The sequence below is a fragment of the Physeter macrocephalus genome, chromosome 4, assembly GCF_002837175.3.
Source record: "Physeter macrocephalus isolate SW-GA chromosome 4, ASM283717v5, whole genome shotgun sequence".
In the NCBI taxonomy this organism is placed as follows: Eukaryota; Metazoa; Chordata; class Mammalia; order Artiodactyla; family Physeteridae; genus Physeter; species Physeter macrocephalus.
In genome coordinates, this window is record NC_041217.1 from 116,087,719 (window position 1) to 116,107,926 (window position 20,208).

Genomic DNA, 20,208 nt, shown 5'->3' on the forward strand with positions numbered 1-20,208 from the left:
TGGTGACTGCAGTTAAACAAAAAGGAAAAAACGTCTCTGCAGGAGGTCCAAGTTTTTTTTGTTTTTTTTTTTCCGGTACGCGGGCCTCTCACTGTTGTGGCCCCTCCCGTTGCAGAGCACAGGCTCCGGACGCGCAGGCTCAGCGGCCATGGCTCACGGGCCCAGCTGCTCCGCGGCATGTGGGACCTTTCCGGACCGGGGCGCGAACCTGTGTCCCCTGCATCGGCAGAACCTGTGTCCCCCGCATCGGCAGGCGGACTCTCAACCACTGCGCCACCAGGGAAGCCCAAAGGAGGTCCAAGTTTTGATGCACTCCGCCGTTCTATTCACTGCTCATCACCAGTAAATCCAGGGAATTCCAAGTGTCTGTGGTTAATAAAGGCACAGTATGGAGTTGCTGGCAAGCCCTAATAAAAGAATCACCACAAAGACCCCTAGGACCCTCCTCTGCTGGTAACTACTCACCTTTTAAGAAACAGTCCCTTTGGGATCAGCAGATACACACTAGTATATATAAAATAAACGAGGTCCTACTGTATAGCATAGGCAACTGTATTCAATATCTTGTAATGAACTATAATGGAAAATAATCTGAAAAATAACAGACAGATATAGATATAGATACATATGTATAACTGAATCACTTTGCTATACACCAGAAACTAACATAACATCGTAAATCAACTAAACTTCAATTTTTTTAAATTAAGAAATAAAAAAAAGAAAGAAACAGCTCTTAACTATTGGGCGAGTTGAGAATAAGTGCTCAACAAGACACCAGCTGCCCGTCATGAACTATTTGATGCACTGTTTCAGTTATCTATTGCTGCATGACAAATCATCCCAAAACAGTGGATTAAATCAACAATCCAGGTAACAGAGTTTACTATGCAACAATCAGAAAGGTGAGAGATGCTCAAATGGTGATTTTTACATCCCTGATGATTTTTAAATTATGTTCACAGGTTTTAGTAATTAAATTTAATAATTTTAATAATTATTAAAATTAAAAGTGAGTACCTTCTGCCTCACTCTGCAAATAATTTGCAGATTTTTACTGACTTAAATAGTTCTGTCTGTGAACTGTAGGAATGGGAAACTGTATGAATTATAGGAATAAACTGTAGTACAAAATCAGTGAAGTATTCCCTATATAAATCCTCACTTTCCCAGAATTACAATACTTGAGAAAATTTTGGAACACAGTTATTCTGATATCATAATGTCAACACAAGTTAGTGTCGCTGCTTATTCTCAACTGAATCCTTACTAGGAAACCAACCTGACAAATCTTGGCTGCAGAGAAAGATGGTAAATACCTCTAGTCTCTCCAGCATAACTCTCCCAGCTGCATCTTCCCCCCAGACAGTCACAGAAATGGGCCTTCTGAGAGTGCATTTTAAAGGAAAGGAGATGAATAGAATGCCATAACCAGAACTGAACAAATGACTATTTCCCAGCTCCCACAGATGAGCAATGTGCTCTCTGACATATCAGCATCTGGAGGCACATTCATGCTACATCTGTACAGCCAGACACTGCCAGACAAGGTGAACGGAACAGCCCAGTTTATATAACCTCTGAGCCCTCACAACCACCAAAAAAAAAAATGTTGGTGAGATTTCCAGTTAATATTTAGAATACTTAGCCAAGTTTCAAAAATATTCCTAAGCACAGCAGTCCCCTAGAATTTCCAGGGTAAAAAAGTAAGTGGTTCACTGCCATTTCTCCTATCCCATAAAATCAGCAGAAATTTTGATTACTCTGTAGGTAAATCTTATCCTGCTCTGGGCTACATCCAACAGAAATTACGTAGGAACTATTTCAAGTCACTAGAATCATTTGAATCATTCCTGCTTCAAGTTAATGAAAGCAAGGTCAAGTTTTCAACCCCCTGTTGGGTCAGGCAGCATTTCTCTGTTCTTTGAGCAGTGTTCAAACCCTCCAGGGAGCATCCCGCAAGTACTATCAGAACGAACCTCAGCATCTCACTTCCTTGGTTCCTTGTGTGGTCCCTTTAAGGACCAGAAACATCAATTCGGAACCCGTTCTTCACTATTTGACCCACAACTTACCTTCCCATCCTTGTTATTGTTAAATTACTGATTTCATTCTTGGCTCAGATGTGGGTTTCTTAAACTCTTTGTCTCCCATCCCTCTTCTGGAAGTATAACTGGTCCTATCTCCTTCAGACTCCCAGAACCCTGTACCCTTTCCCCGCTTAGCACCACTATGATAGCACTTACCTCACTGCAGCATCACTGTGGGGCTCCCCTCTACACCAGAAGCCCCATGGCACTGTGTTTTGGTTACTTTGGTGAACTCAATGCTTAGCATAGGGCCTGACACATGGCAGTTTCTCAATCAGTGTTTTCTGAATGAGAGACCCGGCTTCTTGACCATAGCCCTGGATTGCACGTTTGAATTTAGCTTCCAGCCACACTTTCTTGCCCACGGTTGGAACCTTTTACTTAAACCCTGGCCTGGACTTCCCTTTGGAGCCCACCGCAGCTGCAGAGCCTTCAGACCAAGATAGTGTGACTGTCTGCTGCCCCCTCCTGGCCACAGCCAGCCTTGTGCCACCCAGCAACTTTTTCTCTATCCCAAATGAGAAATAAATGTATCCTTGGACACAAAGGGACTAGGTAGAAGAACACAGAAGAACCAAAGCAAATCTATGTCCACTATTTGAAATACAATTCTAAGTAGTCTGTCTGATCTGCCAAAGACCACGTACACAGTTGCGTGCCTACCAAGTGATAGGCACTGTGCTATGCTTGACACACGTCCATTCATTTAATCCTGTCAACTCTTTGAGGGAGAGATCATTATCTCCATTCTACACATGAGAAGAGTAAGATTCAACAGTTTATGTAACTAACCAAACATGACATAGCTAAGTAAACCGTGGGGTTGGGCTTCACACCCAGGTTTGCCCAACTTCAACACTAAGGCCAATGCTATTCCCACTATACTGCTAAGCCATACTATGGTGCCCTTAAAAATTGGGCTCTACTAAGTATACCTAATACTCTTGAAACAATGAAAAACATCTTCAGATAGGACACACCAAGACTGAGAAAAGGGTAAAGCTTGGTACATAAAGGAAAACAAAACAAAGTCCTTCGGTCAAAGGAATTTGATGACAGTTAAGATAGGCATAGTAATGCAAAATGTTGTAACTATGGATGAATTGAATTAATGATGGTACAACATGTTAATGAATCATAGTAAGATTTAAAATAATTAGGAAAATCAGACTAGACTTCATAAATGAGAATCTCTGATTTTTTTAAACAGCACTATTTGAACAAAGGGAACACTACACAAGAACCAAGAGTTATTTATAAAATTGTAATAGTTTTTCCCACTCTGCTTTTTCAAGCACACAAACTGTCTCATTACTTGTTGTGAATACCAAATAACCCAGGTCAGAAGTCAGCTAGCACACAAATAACCGTGCAACACAAAATGTTCTCCTACAGTCAGATGACCGAGCAAGATTAATCAGAGAAAGCATTTTCACTTTCAGATAATCTTCGAATACTTACCTAGAGCAAGTATTTAACTATTTCCTTGATCAGATGACAGATAATAGTACAGACAAAATTTACACGAGGGGAAAAAATGTTTTAGAAAAAGCCAGAGTTTTCATATATAAATCTGGGCTCCTCAGACTAGCTGCAAGTCACCTCTGATACGCCTCCTCTCCCAGCACCCCTCCCCAGCTGGCTGCCTTGATTTATTGCCACCATTAAAAAAAGAAGTTCACTTACGCAAACATTCCAGCCACACTGACCATCTTTTAGTCTCTCACACTTGCCAGATCTTCCCCATGTCAAAGCCGTCATTCCATGTGCTTCAGTCTCCCCAATATATCCCTGGCTCAGATACCTCCACATCCTTCAGTCCCAACCTAAGGGTGTTACTTCCTTGGAGAGGCCTTTCCTGACCACTGGATGTGAAGCCATCTCTCACACCATTTTCTCTTGTGGCACCCATCTCTTTTCCCCCAAAGCACCAGCCAACCTTTAGAAAGATACATTCCCGTGTGAATTTACTTGCTTAACTCTCTCCTTCACTAAATCCATGAGGGTAGGAACCTGGGGATTGTGTTCATCAGTGTTTATCCAAGATCTAGCCTAGTGTCCAATAGTTATTAGGAACTCAAAAATATTTGCTAAGTAGTCGATATACAAGTGTCAAATTCAGGGGAGGTGTTTGGGTTATAGATTTGACTTTAGAAGTCATTAGCATACCGATGGTATCCAAAGCCACAAGGCTTACATTACAGAAATGTTCCTGAAATGTATATAAAATATTTGTTTTTGTAAATTGTGCTCCTCCCCTCTGCTCTAAGCCCACTGGGGACCACTGATGGATCTCAGGTCCCCTAGATAGGGAAAGCTGATGCTTCCAGTGCATCTCAGAACAGAGATGACTATGGAGCAGGCCACACATCCTTTCACTGCCCCATCCCTTGATTCTCCACTGTGCTGATTGATCACACTTTACTCACAGGTTAGGTGAGTAAATAGCCAAAGGAAATTACTATGTGGAGGGTGAATGCTCTTAACTATATAGTAAATAAGACTCCTTTAAAATCTGAGGGAGGGACTTCCCTGGGTGGCGCAATGGTTAAGAATCCACCTGCCAGTGCAGGGGACACAGGTTCGAGCCCTGGTCCGGAAAGATCCCACATGCCGTGGAGCAACTAAGCCCCTGCACCACAACTACTGAGCCTGCACTCTAGAGCCCGCGTACCACCACTCCTGAGCCCGTGGGCCACAACTACTGAAGCCCGTGCACCTAGAGCCCGTGCTCTGCAACAAGAGAAGCCACTGCAATGAGAAGCCTGCATACTGCAACAAAGAGTAGCCCCCGCTCGCTGCAACTAGAGAAAGCATGCACACAGCAACGAAGACCCAATGCAGCCAAAAATTAATTAATTAATTTTAAAAAATTTTTGTGACAGGTATTCTCCTGCAATCTGTTAAATTATAATTTAGCTGAATGTATAGAATTCTAGGTTAGCATTTGTTAATTTATCTTCTCAGAATTTTCAATAACATTCCATTTCCTCTGGCATCTATTAATGCTGATAAGAAGTCCCTATCTATTGGGACTTCCCTGGTGGCGCAGTGGTTAAGAATCTGCTTGCCAATTCAGGGGACACAGGTTCGAGCCCTGGTCCGGGAAGATCCCACATGCCACAGAGCAACTAAGCCCATGCGCCACAACGACTGAGCCTGCGTGCTGCAACTACTGAAGCCCGCGCGCCTAGAGCCCGTGCTCCACAAGAGAAGCCACCACAATGAGAAGCCCGCGCACCGCAACAAAGAGTAGCCCCCACTCCCTGCAACAAGAGAAAGCCCACACACAGAAACGAAGACCCAACGCAGCCACAAATAGATAAATAAATAAATAAATTTATAAAGAAAAAGAAAAAGAAGTCCCTATGTATCAGTCTAATTGTCCTTAAGTACTCTGTCTCTTCTCTCTGGAAGACTTTAAGATTTTTCCTTGTCTTTGATCTACAGGTTTTCCACAATATTTCTAGATATAAATTTGGCTTATTTATCTTGACCCAGACTGATAGTCACCTTTAATCTGAAGACTTATGTATTTTTTTTTAATTCTAAAAATTGTCAGCCATTTCTTTTCCGATATTGCCTCTTCCCTATTCTATTCTGTTCTTTTTGATCCTATTAGATATATGTAGAAACTTTTCAGTCTAATCTCTCTCTCAGATTCAGTATCTCTTCTCTGTATACTGCACCGAGTGATTTTCTCAAATCTATCTTCCAATTTACTAATGTTATATTCTACTATTCCTAATCTACTATTTAACCTAACTATTGGGTTTTCATTCCAATGCTTATTTCGCAAAAGTTCTTAGTTCTTTTTCTAATCTCTCAGTTCATTTTTCATACTCTCCTGTTGTTCTGTGGGCTTTTTCCTTTTTTCTTCTCCTTAAGAACATTAAATATAATAAGTATTAGGTCTATTTTAGCTAGTTCTACTATCTTCAGTTTTTGTGGTGTTACTTCTCCTCCTAGTTGCATCTGCTGCCTCCCTCTCATGGTGATTCCTTTCCTTGTGTGATTTGCAATTTTTTTATCTTCAGCAGAGTTGTTTCTCTGGGAGTCCCATGTATGATCTCTGGTTATCTCTGGAGAACAATTTCCATTTGTCTCTACTGGACTTCAGGTCCTATATCAGTGTATATATAAATTTTTAATTTGGCATCCCACAAGAATGATAAATCAGGATGCTACCTCCAGCTTTCCTGGGCTGGTGAGCCACATTTTTCTAATTCCTATTCTATGGATTGGGCAGTCTTACAAGGCTTCTGCTTCTATTCATTTGTCTCAGTTCCAGAGCCCTACCTTACACAGTCCTGAGGCCTCATCTCCTGACTTTGTGTGAGTGTTAAAATTCCAGAAAAATTACATACCTCTACCCTTTATTGTACATACTGTGTGTACGTGTGCACACACACACATGAGCCAGCCTTCTACCCCCCTAACTCCCCAACTATACAATAAACCCTAGGGAGAAAACACTTTTCCAATCCATTTGTTTAATACCTGGCACAGAGCCTATAACAGGTACTCAACAAACATATGATGGACAAATGAATGGATGGATGGAGAGATGAAAGAATGAATAATATGAATTAATAACAGAATATACAGTCAGACCACCAAGGATAGATTCACCACATCTGCTTAAGAGAAGTGGATATTATTTCTATTTCTAATTTGTTTTAATTTCCTTAAAATAGTGCAGTTTCTATTATGGTAGGGATTTTTCTCTACATTATTACTAAGCTGTCTTTTAATCTTACTCTCAATATTTTAACAAAGATATCTAATTACATAGAAGTATTCGAGTTTCCCAGAATCTGTGCTTTCACTGCCAAGGGCCCCCACAACCAAAAGAAAGAAAGTTTTGTTTAGTATGTAGAAGGTACTCAATAAATATTTATTTATTGAACTTAATCTCTTTTTTTTTAAGATTTAATTTTATTTATTTATTTTTGGCTGTGTTGAGTCTTCGTTGCTGTGCGCGGGCTTTCTCTAGTTGCAGTGAGTGGGGGTTACTCTTTGTTGCAGTGCGCGTGCTTCTCATTGCGGTGCCTTCTCTTGTTGCAGAGCACGGGCTCTAGGTGCATGGGCTTCAGTAGTTGTGGCACATGGGCTCAGTAGTTGTGGCACATGGGCTCTAGAGCACAGGCTCAGTAGTTGTTGCTCCGTGGCAGGTGGGATCTTCCCGGACCAGGGCTCAAACCCATGTCCCCTGCATTGGCAGGCAGATTCTTAACCACTGTGCCACCAGGGAAGTTCACAGGACACAAATTATTATCTTCTCTTCCTATTCCTTTCCACAATCTCCTTGGACAAAAAATACGTGTGTATGGGGGTAGGAGGGTCTATATATTTCTTACATCATATCCTCCTGCTTCTTGATGTTAATCCTGTTAAGTCTTAACTGTGTACAAGGTGCCTTCTCTATATGATGGGGACCCCTTTATGATCTGAGATTTCTGGGCTCAGCTACTGATGTGTGAAATGGGAAATAAAGTAATTAGCAAACCCTCTATCTCTGCAACTCCTGGTTAAGAGGTCAAGAGCTCACCTTCTCCTTCTCTAGGACAATAAACCTCATGGCTCCCCATTAGAGGTCTGCCCTTTGCAATAAAATATGACATAAGAGAGAAATTTAAATGCATCCATTTAACATTTGCAAAAGTATTAAGCCGAGAACATTTGTTTGACAGGTTGGTTTTGAGTTTTGGTTTTTAGGTTCCTTCCCTTTCAGCAATCCTACCTTTTCCTTTTACAATTAATTCTTGAGTACATACACTATCCAAAGCAATCAGAAAGAGAGCCTGCACATGAGTATTCAGGGATGCATTTAGCTTGATTCCAAATCTCCTATCTGAATCCCAGTTCTTTGTCTTTCCCTGAATGGTCCATTAGGTCCTCAGACTCAGCAATAACCAAAATTGAATCCATTCAGCTTTCCCCAAAACTAGCTTTCCTTCTTGACTTTCTTCTTTTATCAGCAGTTAAAAAAAAGAAAAGAAAAGAAAAAAGAAAATATGAGTTTAGAACAGCAGTTCCCAACCTTTCCTGGTTCACGGCATCCTTAGTGTCTAGTTAATTTTATCACAGTGCCCCTAGACCAAAAGAAATACTTAATAGCTCCATTCATTAAGTAGCTAGGTCCAAACAAATTTGTAAGTTGTATGTACTCACAACTTAATTATATTTGAAAAGTAATACACATAAAATTTTAAATGATATCTTATTTCTTAACCACATTTACTTAATAATGGTATATATGCACACATTGGGCACCACACAACCTCTGCAATCTTGGAACCAAATTGGACACCACTACCCTCACTTCCTGCTTCACAATCATTTTCATGCAGTACTTGCTTTTCACTACAGCAACCACCAAAAATCCAGCCTTGCAAAGATACAACAGCACCAAAAGGAATGTATCATTATGATACTGACATTGTGACCTACATCAAGCTAGTAGTTCTTGTGATGTCCAGTAGTCACAGAATAAAATTATGTTTCCCTCGAAATTGTAAAATATCCTGCAACAGTCCCTGTGAATTCACTCTGATATCCCAGGGCACCTGAGCCACAGTTTGGGGACTGCAGGGTTAGATGATAGGATGTTAAAACAATTGCACTTTATACTTTAGGCAATGGAAAATCAATGAGAATTTCTTAATTAAGTTGAATAGAGTTATTAAATACATGAATGCTTGATCGTTCAATTATCCCCTTAAAATTCTTTTAGAAAAAACTCATGATTTCCAGTCATAGCCTCAGGAACAGATCCTGAAGTTCATAAACATTTCATTGCCAATGAGATTAGAAAATTGACTTCATTTGTTTGAACCACAGCTCCTATAATTATAATATAAGTTATCACTAATCTATAAGGAAGCCTGATCGTAAAGGAAAATGTGAATTTTAACTTGGTTGTCAAAAAGGTGACTAGAAACCTTGATGCAAAGTATAAGAATAGCCCCTTCAACCAGAGGTCAGACCACTGACTACTATAACTAAGTGGCCGAAACCCAGCTGCAAACTCAGAACCAATGGAAATGGCCTCACAGTGGCAGAAATGTCTGCCACAAGATACTGAGTCTTGCTTCTAATCAGAGCCATTCCCAACCAAATGCTCTTTCAATATAGCAGGATCTCAACCAGAACGCACATATTGTCAGATGGAACAGCTGTCAGCAGGGAAAGGAGGCCAACCATCTAAGAAACACAGGCATGGCCTTGAAAGTACAACCAGGAGCTGCTCTTTGGGACATGTTTCAATGTGCTCAGAGAACATCACCATTCAGCAGCACAATAAAACATTTTCTTTATAAGAATGAGACCACATCATCAAGAAAATATTGAATGCTTGTGGAAATAAATTGAAAGCCCTTCAGTAAGATTTCCATTAAAAATGATGAAGAAAAATAGTATAAGTTCTTAAGGTAGTAAATGCTAGTTATCTAGAAACTTCACTTGTGTGGAAAATTCCATTCCCCAGGAGCCATTGCGAATGATGATGCTTTTGGCATCTCCATGAATTAGAGGTAACTCTGTGTACCAGCTCACCCCAAGCTTGATGGTATCTATGGTTTTATTCTCTTGAGTGGGAGAATTCCCCAACCCTCAACGGCCCCAGGATGGCTGAGGCACTGGCTTTCCTCAGACATCAACCCTGCTTCCTGGGAAGAAGACCACGTGGGGCACTGGAGGAAGAGGATGACCATCGCCTCATTTGGGCCCACAGGTGAGCTCCTTTCTGACCAGGTGAGGCTCTGCAGAAAAGAGAGAGGGATGGAGTCAGTAGCCACAGATCACAAGGGGGCCGGGTCCTGTGCAAGAATCCATGTAAAGAGGTGTCCAGCAGAGAAAAGCTGACCCAATTCCAGATGTACTGCCTGTGGCCAAGACCCTGCTCTCCCCACCAAGGAAACAGACAAAAGAAGAAGGGAAAGCACACAGCAGCCACCATGAGCACAGGAAACACAGCAGTGAAAACAGCCTATACAGAAGCAAACATGTATTTAACCCATTTTGTGTAGTTACGGAAGCTTTAGAAAATATGGATGAGGAAAGAAAGAGAGAGGAAAAGAACAGACTATGTACATATATAATAAGTGTGTTCATACGCAGAATGCTATATTAGAATCTTTTCTTCATGTATCAATATGTGCATCAATGAATTGTTTTGAATTGCTGCATCATATCCAATTTTGTTGACACATCTTTTTAATCAATCCCATGTTTTTGAATATCCAAATTCTATTTTGCCGTTGTTGTTATTTCTTGGGGGTGTCAGGAAGCCCCAGTTCGAGGCTAACTGAGCAATAGAGAAGAGACTGCCAAGTGGAAATCAAAACATCAGCCTTATTTTTGATAAAAGTTGGATAGAGGACATGGATCAGGTACGCAGCCCACTGAGATTCCTAACGCGGTGGCTGGAATTAAGCAGAATTTCCCAAACATGCACAGACAGAGCTGGAAAACCGCAGGTCTCCCCAGTGGAGGGAGGCCTTTCCCATAAAAGCTCCACCTGCAGGAAGCTGATGAGAGCGCATGCTCTCCACAGGCAGACATCCCAAATCGCCTAAAAGTAGTCAACGCTACTATCCAATTGCAGAGGAAGACGATATACACTCCCAACAGCGATGGATCAAAGTGCTCTTTCTTCACATCCTTTTCTACTGGGACATGTTCAAATGGTATCTCACTGTTGTTCGGTATGCATTTCTCCATACGCAAATTTTTCTATATATATATTGGCCATTTTTATTTCTTCTTTACTGACTGCTTTGATATGCCCTTTGCCTGTTTCTCTAGTGAGATCTTCATATTCTTATTCATTTGTAAGATGCAAAAATATTTAAGCAAGTCACTCTTCTTAACCTTAGAATTGTGATGCATGGGGTAGCAGTTAGAATCATAAGCCTGACAAAGCACGACATTGATGTTGAGAGTGATCGTTTCCATGTTTATTAAAACTTTTACTTATGCCAAAACAGGAACCTATTTGAAGAAGAGATGGGTTTTTGGAAAAGGTCAAGGTCTATTGCCCACAGAAGTGCTTAGATTTAATATCTTCTGATATTAAGTCCATGCACTGACATTTTTATTCCAAATTTTAAGAAACTTGATTATTGATCCAGAAATTTCTAATGTGAAAAAATCCTTATGGATGTACCTTATTTCATTACATATTCAATACATAGAAATTTGAAATTTTGGAGAAAAATGTAACTACTTGTTCTCTATATTAAAAGTACCATCAGAAACTTCAGGCGTAAACTACTGACTGAGGCAAGGTGTGCCGTCAAAATGATTGAACTCGTACAGACGTTATAGAACAAACTGATAGTTCCAGGATGTTGATCCATAACTTGCCAAGAATAACTACTTTATATTTTTAGGTATTACCCTTGACCACTGACAAACAGAATACTCTTCAAAGAACTTTTATGGATTATTCAATAATATTTTTATAAAAGGTCTTAAAGCAATGGATATTGAACAACTGCTAGTAAACAATGCTTTCACAAAAATGTCTTTAGCTATTCTTTCTATTAAGAGAATAACCAAATCACTAAATTTCAGAATTCTAGAATTCCTGCTATTACGCTTTGTCCCAGAATCTTCCCTCCATCATCCTTATATTTCTCCATAAAGTATAAAAATACCGGTTAGAGCCCTTATCATTCATCACCATTCATTAATTCAACAGACATTTTTAAGAACCTGCTAACAAATATTCTTAAGAACTTAGCTATATTTGGAGCTAAGGATAAAGACAGGTAAAGCACTTTCTAACCTCAAGGAAAACATGGTCTATAGCTTACATAATGGGGGAGATAGGCAAGTAACAGAAAAAGAGAATTCACTGTGGTATAATCAAGCACTGACTGCTGAGACAGCCCAATGGAGCAGCTACTAATCACATCTGAGGGAATCAGAGGAGGCTTCCAGGAGGAAGTGATGAGTCACTGAGTCCTGGAGAATGAGCAGATTCTATCCAGGGGAAGAAAACGAGGATAATTAAGGGGGCTGGTATAAAGGCACAGAGGCAGGATGGGTCACAACGTGGAGAACCGCTGTAAGGAGTTTGGTTTAGCTGAAGCACAGAGTTGGGGTAGGGACAGACGATGGTGAGAGACTGCACTACAGAAGGAATATTCCATCCTACCTCTCAATGGATGCTGACAAAAATTGATGATGAAAAGAGTATTCATACCCTCCTCCTCCTTTTCACAGTTAAAGAAACAAGCCCAGTGAGGTTAAGTGACTTGCCCAAGGTCATATATTTCTCAAATTACTAAGATAAAATTCCAATTTAGAAATTCTGATTCCAGAGCTTAGACTCATCTGCTAGTCATGAATGGATTTTATGCTATGCTAAGGAATTAAAATTTTACCTTGAGAAGGTCATGGGAGGCCAAGGATTTTAGGCAGGAGAATGACATGGTCAGTTGTACCTTTTAAAAGGAAGGCCCAGGTTACTGGGGGCAATAAATGGGGCTACATGTGATATGGAACTACTACATACAGTTCTGCATGTTGTATCCTCTACAACCTAGGGAGGGCCATGAAATGTGGTCTGCGAATGGCACCCCGGAGTGGTGCAGTGCTCGACCTACATGGCCAGATTTAGTGTAATTGCAAGTAAGGAGGCTAATAAAGTACTTCAGACGTGAAATGTAGGAAGGGTTGCGCTAAAGGAGGGCAATAGCAGAGAAAGGAAGGGGTCATAATGCAGAAATAATGATGTAGAATCAACAGGAGTTGGTGGCTGATTGGATGAAGATGGTGATACAGAGAGAGCAGTCAAAGAGAAAATGGTTTTACCTTGTGTGGGTCTGGTTAAGTCGGAACCACATTTTAGAATCGCCTTCCCTGTTTGGTTTGGGGTTAGATTTGGTTCTAGGTTAAAAACTTGCACAAGATTTGGGAAATGAAAGGAAGCAACAGCCCTTATGCTCTGAAGATAGTCACAGTTAGAGGTAAGATGAGGCAGACACAGAGAAATGGCAGATGCCAGACTTTCCTCACCCTCCTTCTCCACTCTGCAGCCTCTTCCACCTCCAGGACCAGCAGCTCTACCCGTCTGCCTGCCCCGCTGACCAACAGCAACCAGTGACCAGAGGCTGGAATGCAAATTCCCAGAGGCAGTTGCTAGGACCAGGTCACAGCCTTGCACAGACCTCTACACCTGCCCCCTTAGGGGTTCCTCTCAGCAGACTCCCCTCAAGCTCTGACTTGCCCACTGTGCCAGTTCTTCAGGAGGACTACTTAGTGACTTCCCTGATTCACCAACTCTCCTTTCTGGACCCCTCCTTCTCCAGGTTCAGTTCCTGATCCCAGCAGGTTCTTTTGCAGCAATTTGAAAAAATGAATCTAAAATTCATATAGATCTGCAAAAGATTTGTAATAGTCAAAACAGTTTTGAAAAAGAAGAAAATTGGAGAACTTACACCAGCTGATTTCAACACTTATTATAAAGGAATCTATAACAGAGCTGTAAAGATGGACATCCAAATTTTACAGGGGCAAAACATTTGGTAAAATTGTTGTCTGAGATGACTTGGAAAGCAGGCCACATGCCTAGTGAGGCCGTAGCTCTGGGCAAAGTGATTGGCAAGAGAATAACTGGGCTCACTTTTTTTGTACTGCAACAAAGCATGATAAGAAATGAGCTCAGGAAATAAGTGGCCAGTTTGCAAGCAGAAATTGAGGGTCCAGAAATTGGACGCCTGACTAGAAAAGCTGTATGATAGCTGTTAGACCCTGAACACAAAAGCCTATTAAAATCCAGCTTTGCTGCTGCCATTGGGCTAACTGAAGTTACTTGTGGTGGGGTTTGAGGGTGATGGCCCTGACTGAAGGGGTACGACTGCAACTCCCACCGTCCGTGACACCATTGTGAGGCCTCTGTCCACTCAACATCATGAGAGGAAACACAGTCCTGATGCAAAGAAATTTGGATCAGAGAAAACATATTCCAGGACCACACCAGTCCTCCAGGAACTGCAGGCATTGAGGCTGCCTCAGCCTCCCAAAATGCCCGAGCAACAAGATGGATGGGAGAAGGGCCTTGCCTTCATTCTGGAGATGTTTGCATCTGGATAAACTCCATGCCTAAAGGATGTGCTGAAAATCCAAGCTCCAGAAATATGTGGTATGTTTCTTGGAACTGGGCTTCTAACAACTTTCAACTGTGCAAACCAAAGCATTGTAAATCAGGCTTTTCTAAGAAAAAGGTGCTCAAAGATTCAGTAAGCTTGGTTACTGGTATTCTTAGCAGGACTTTCTGTTCTTTCATTCTCAGTCACTTTATTACAACTTAATCTTTTTAAATCCTACTTTGGATCATTCAAGCTTCTCAGAAGTACTTTGGATTATTAGAATTACAGACTTCATTTTGAAATTGCTTTCCATAGGCTCAAAAAATCTTATTATAGTAGTGCCTTCTTTCATCCTGCTTTTTAAATCCAAGGGTTACTGGTGTATGCTCTTAGAAGAATTATGTCAGTTTTACTGAATTTTGTTCCCATATCAGTTTTGGTTTCATTACCTTATTTGCTTCAGGGAGTTTAATAATATAATTAGATAGATTCTTAGGATATTACTGTCTAGCTTTTGGGGTTTTTTTGGAAATCTGAGAACTTTCAGATAGGTTTTGTGAATATTTTTTACACAGCCAAGTTACAGAGTGACTTATTTAGATGTGAATGATATTTGTTCAGTATGTCAAGCTGAACTTCAGAAAATTATTCTTCCCATCAGTCAGCATGTTTTTCTGAAGAGTGCATTCATTGCCTTATGGTTTTACAGAGAGAATATATGTCCACTGTGCAGAGCTGTGATTTCAGACCATAGAAACAGATGGAAAGATGGGGCTGCCTCATCATACCTTCAAATACAATTAAGTCCTATGAACTCTTAAAACCACAAAAAACTAATTTCATTTGGTTACAATGACTATTAGTAAATCCATTCAGATGGATTTCAGTACTAAAAATTAAGAAAAATGTTTCCAAATACTTTTAGAATACCAGAACAAGATTTAAGCATGTGTTAATTCTTTTAATTTAAATGAGTGAAAGAACACTGTTTTTGAAAATATAATAGTCAACCTAATGTGTATGTCAAAAATATTTCTTCAATCCTAATTACTTGACATATGATTGCGATGTAAAATTGTAAATATGTTTTCTTGTTAATTTTACCAAAAACAGCAACTGGATAACTAACTATAACTAGTTGTTTTAGAGGAATTTGGGTATTCTTTTCTGACATTGTTTCAGAATAAAGAATATTTTTCATAATATTTTAAGATATATCTTTATCCAAAATCTCAAAAATTTTTTAATTTTCATAAAATTTGTATTTTTAAATGAAAGTTCCATATGCTATATTTTACCTGTAATCATTAGATTTTCTAAGTGCATATTAATTTACTGAGGATGATATATTTTAATATTGTATTACTCTTTGTAATAGGATTAACAATCAATAAGAATTAATCATTTAAATTATTTCAAAACCTCAGTGTTGTTACAAAGTTACTTTAATGGTGTGGTCGCCACCCAAACCTATTGTCCTCAAGGTAACCACCATTAAACTGAGAAAGAAGGGCATGGGGGCAAAGAAGCAAATAAATAAGACTTGAGAACAACATCTAGGCAAAACTTTGAATATATTTACTGGCACGTGGAACTGAATAGAAGCTAACAGATCAAAAACCTTCTAAATTTCTGGGTGAACTGTACTGCCAAATAAACATGATCTCAACCTGAAAAAGCCTTTGGCTGTTTGAACATTAAAACCACCTCAGGACCTCAAGCTTGCACAAGCAGAAAGCAGGCTGTGAAAATCGTACAGCCCTCATGAAGAATAAACTCCCAAATGTCCTCTTCAGGTGCAGCCATGGAATATAAGACATGGAAGACCCACCCAGAGGTTGGACCAAGTGGACAAGGGAGTTCCAAGAGGAGAGCAGAATCGGAATCTAAACAAGGACCTTCCCCACCCACAGGGCAGGAGACCTTCCTGAACCTGCTCAGCAGGATATCATGTGTAGCAGCAACTAATAACTGTCTTCCATTCTTCTGTTTTCCAAGAGAGTTTTTATTGTAGTTATCCCTTCTCTGATCCACCGTATATTGAGTGGGAGAAGGGATGAACAACTTATCTTTTTATTCACAGATCTCCACAAGAAGCCCCATCCAGACACCACAGACATCATCTGAAGATCCTAAACTTTATACTGCTACATTGACTTCATGTGTCTTGGAGTTGCCTCCTGTGGAAAAAGAAGGTGGTCTACAAAAGGAAGAAAGAATAGAATAGGAAATTTGTGACCAGAAGGAAAGACTGTGGAGGATACTGGTTACTAAGTCACCAAAAACTATTTCTGTTTTCTCCTGAGCACACTGTTAGATTACGCTTCCCAGTCTCCCTTATGGCTACACATGGCAGTGTCAGTTCTGACCAATGAAACGTGACATCTGTTGCTTCCAGGCCTGGTCCATTTAGCTCTTGACTCATGACCCTACATGGCCTTTCCCTTCCAGCTGGCTAGACTGGAGATGACTAGGACAACCTTGAGAGTCATGATGTGAAGGTGGAGCAGCCACGGGATAGAGGAAACCTGTCTCCCTGAAACATGTGGAGAAAGGCCACCCTCCAGGAGTGATTGTATTGTACTATTATCTGAGCAAAACATAAATATTCTTTAATCATACTAAGTCCCTGGGGTTTAGGAGTTTATCTGTTAGTTAGCTAGAGTAAATGCTGCCCGTAATCTGCCTTTTCTGAGGCAATTGAGAATCCAAATGTTTTACACACTGTTGCCCTCCAAAACTGAGAACATGAAATGTAATCAGCAAGCTGACAACAGCTTTTGCAGTCTGTTAAAGCTACAACTCATACCAAAATGGATCCTGTTGAATTCACTAAGAAAATCGAGAATCAATAACCTTGAAAGGAAAAAGTCAATTTTTAAATCTTTATGAAACCGTGTGTGTGTGCTCACACATGCACGCACACACACACACACATGCACGTGTGTGGTGTGTTTTCAGGTAATGAATGATATTCATGCCACAAAACTTGAGGTTGGCTTCAATTAATGCCACATTTTCCAAGCTCCTTCCATGTGGCAAGTGTCCGACTAGGTGTCTATGATAGGAAGATAAATAAATGACTTACCAGGACTTGGAATCACTCACAGACTAATACAATTGGTAGGCACGTAAACAGATTAACCAGGATACATGAGGACACATGCTATTGTAAAAATAGGACCCACTAGAACTACAAGGGTTAGGGAAGAATCATGGGCAACTGAATTTCCTTAGCCTGATACTGAAGATGCTTCTTGATCGGACCCAACCTATCTTTGCAGGCTGAAATATCACTACGTTTCTTCACACAATTAGTTGCTCTCATACCCATCCTCCACTTTTCCACCTCCATGCCTTGTCTTCTGCCTCAAATTCTCTCTGACCCATTGCTGGCCACTGTTTAAGGTGCTAATAAGATTCCACTCATGAAATCTTCCTGGTCCCAGTGGGGTGGACTCTCCCTTCTCCCATCAGCTCTCTGCCTCTCGGTAACTTACCACTCTCTGCTGTGCATAATAGCTATTTACTGACTTCCTGGTTTTGTCTGTGGAGACTAAACTGTAAACCCCCTGAGGACCAAGAATGTTTCTAGTCCTTTTTTATACTCCCAGTACCAGGTATAGCACTTTGTATGTACCTAGTGGATGTTCAATAGATATTTTCTGAATTTTAAAATTTTAAACCCAAAACTCACTCCCTGCTGACTCTACACACACCAGTAGTCACTGTACTCTTTGGTCCAGAGCTTAAATGTTGGGTGATATATGATGTTTTCTCATGGGAGGAGGGTAATTTTGTAAGAGGATTCAGTGATAATGAACAAGAAAATAAAAATAGTGCCTCCTTATTTCACAAAAATTAAGACAGTTCAATAGACAACAGCTTACTGATTAGAAAGACTGAAAGTAAACTTTACTGCAAAAAAATCTTTTCTGGAAGAATCTCTATTAACTTGTAAAATATCATGTTCAGGAGGAGCTTCAAGACGGCAGAAGAGTAACAGGTGGATATCACCTTCCTCCCCACAAATACATCAGAAATACATCTACATGTGGAACAACTCCTACAGAACACCTACTGAACGCTGGCAGAAGACCTCAGACATCCCAAAAGGCAAGAAACTCCCCACGTACATGGGGAACAGACACCCTCAGGCGACCTACATGCAGAGGCGGGGTCAAATCCAAAGCTGAACCCCAGGAGCTGTGCGAACAAAGAAGAGAAAGGGAAATTTCTCCCAGCAGCCTCAGGAGCACAGTGATAATGAACAAGAAAATAAAAATAGTGCCTCCTTATTTCACAAAAATTAAGACAGTTCAATAGACAACAGCTTACTGATTAGAAAGACTGAAAGTAAACTTTACTGCAAAAAAATCTTTTCTGGAAGAATCTCTATTAACTTGTAAAATATCATGTTCAGGAGGAGCTTCAAGACGGCAGAAGAGTAACAGGTGGATATCACCTTCCTCCCCACAAATACATCAGAAATACATCTACATGTGGAACAACTCCTACAGAACACCTACTGAACGCTGGCAGAAGACCTCAGACATCCCAAAAGGCAAGAAACTCCCCACGTACATGGGGAACAGACACCCTCAGGCGACCTACATGCAGAGGCGGGGTCAAATCCAAAGCTGAACCCCAGGAGCTGTGCGAACAAAGAAGAGAAAGGGAAATTTCTCCCAGCAGCCTCAGGAGCATCGGATTAAATCTCCACAGTCAATTTGATGTACCCTGCATCTGTGGAATACCTGAATACACAGCGAATCATCCCAAAGTGAGGAGGTGGACTTTGGGAGCAACGATGTTTTTTTTTTCCTTTTTTCTCTTTTTGTGAGTGTGTATGTGTATGCTTCTGTGTGTGATTTTGTATGAATAGATTTGCTTTTACCATTTGTCCTAGGGTTCTGTCTGTCCGTTTTTTTGTTTGTTTGTTTTAGTATAGTTTTTAGCTCTTGTTATCATTGGTGGATTTGTTTTTTGGCTTGGTTGCTCTACTCCTTCCTTTTTTAAATTATTTTTTAATTTTTTTAATAATTGTATTTTATATTAATAACTGTATTTTATCTTATTTTATTTCATTTTATTCTATTTTATTTTGTTTTATCTTCTTTCTTTCTTTCTTTACCTCTCTCTTTTTTTCTCCCCTTTATTCTGAGCCGTGGGGTTGACAGGCTCTTGGTGCTCCAGCCAGGCATCAGGGCTGTGCCTCTGAGGTGGGAGAGCCAAGTTCAGGACACCGGTCCACCAGAGACCTCCCAGCTCCACGTAATATTAAACGGTGAAAATCTCCCAGAGATCTCCATCAATGCCAAGACCCAGCTCCACTCAACAACCAGCAAGGTAAAGTGCAAGACACCCTATGCCAAACAACTAGCAAGACAGGAACACAGCCCCACGCATTAGCAGAGAGGCTGCCTAAAATCATAATAAGGTAACAGAAACTCCAAAACACAACACCAGACATGGATCTGCCCACCAGAAAGACAATTTCCAGCCTCATCCACCAAAACACAGGCACTAGTCCCTACCACCAGGAAGCCTACACAACCCACTGAACCAACCTTACCCACTGGAGGCAGACACCACAAACAACGGGAACTACGAACCTGCAGCATGCTAAAAGGAGACCGTAAACACAGTAAGTTAAGCAAAATGAGAAGACAGAGAAACACACAGCAGATGAAGGAGCAAGGTAAAAACCCACCAGCCCTAACAAATGAAGAGGAAATAGGCAGTCTACCTGAAAAAGAATTCAGAATAATGAGAGTAAAGATGATCCAAAATCTTGGGAATGGCATGAAGAAAATATAAAAACGTTTAACAAGGACCTAGAAGAACTAAAGAGCAAACAAAAAGTGATGAACAACACAATAAATGAAATTAAAAATTATCTAGAAGGGATCAATAGAAGAATAACTGAGGGAGAAGAATGGATAAGTGACCTGGAAGATAAAATAGTGGAAATAAATACTGCAGAGCAGAATAAAGAAAAAAGAATGAAAAGAATT

At 40.4% G+C, this 20,208-nt stretch overlaps 1 long non-coding RNA gene and 1 pseudogene across 1 annotated transcript; one reads left to right on the top strand and one right to left on the bottom strand.

The window, feature by feature from the left end:
* Positions 1-246: 246 nt before the first annotated feature.
* On the bottom strand, positions 247-9,699 carry LOC129392084 (uncharacterized). Its single transcript, XR_008617223.1, has 3 exons — positions 9,648-9,699; positions 466-591; positions 247-366 (listed from the first exon to the last, which is right to left on the bottom strand). It is a non-coding gene; the product is annotated as an uncharacterized lncRNA (long non-coding RNA).
* Positions 9,700-14,246: 4,547 nt separating this feature from the next.
* On the top strand, positions 14,247-15,012 carry LOC102986327 (E3 ubiquitin-protein ligase RNFT1-like; annotated as a pseudogene).
* Positions 15,013-20,208: the final 5,196 nt, after the last annotated feature.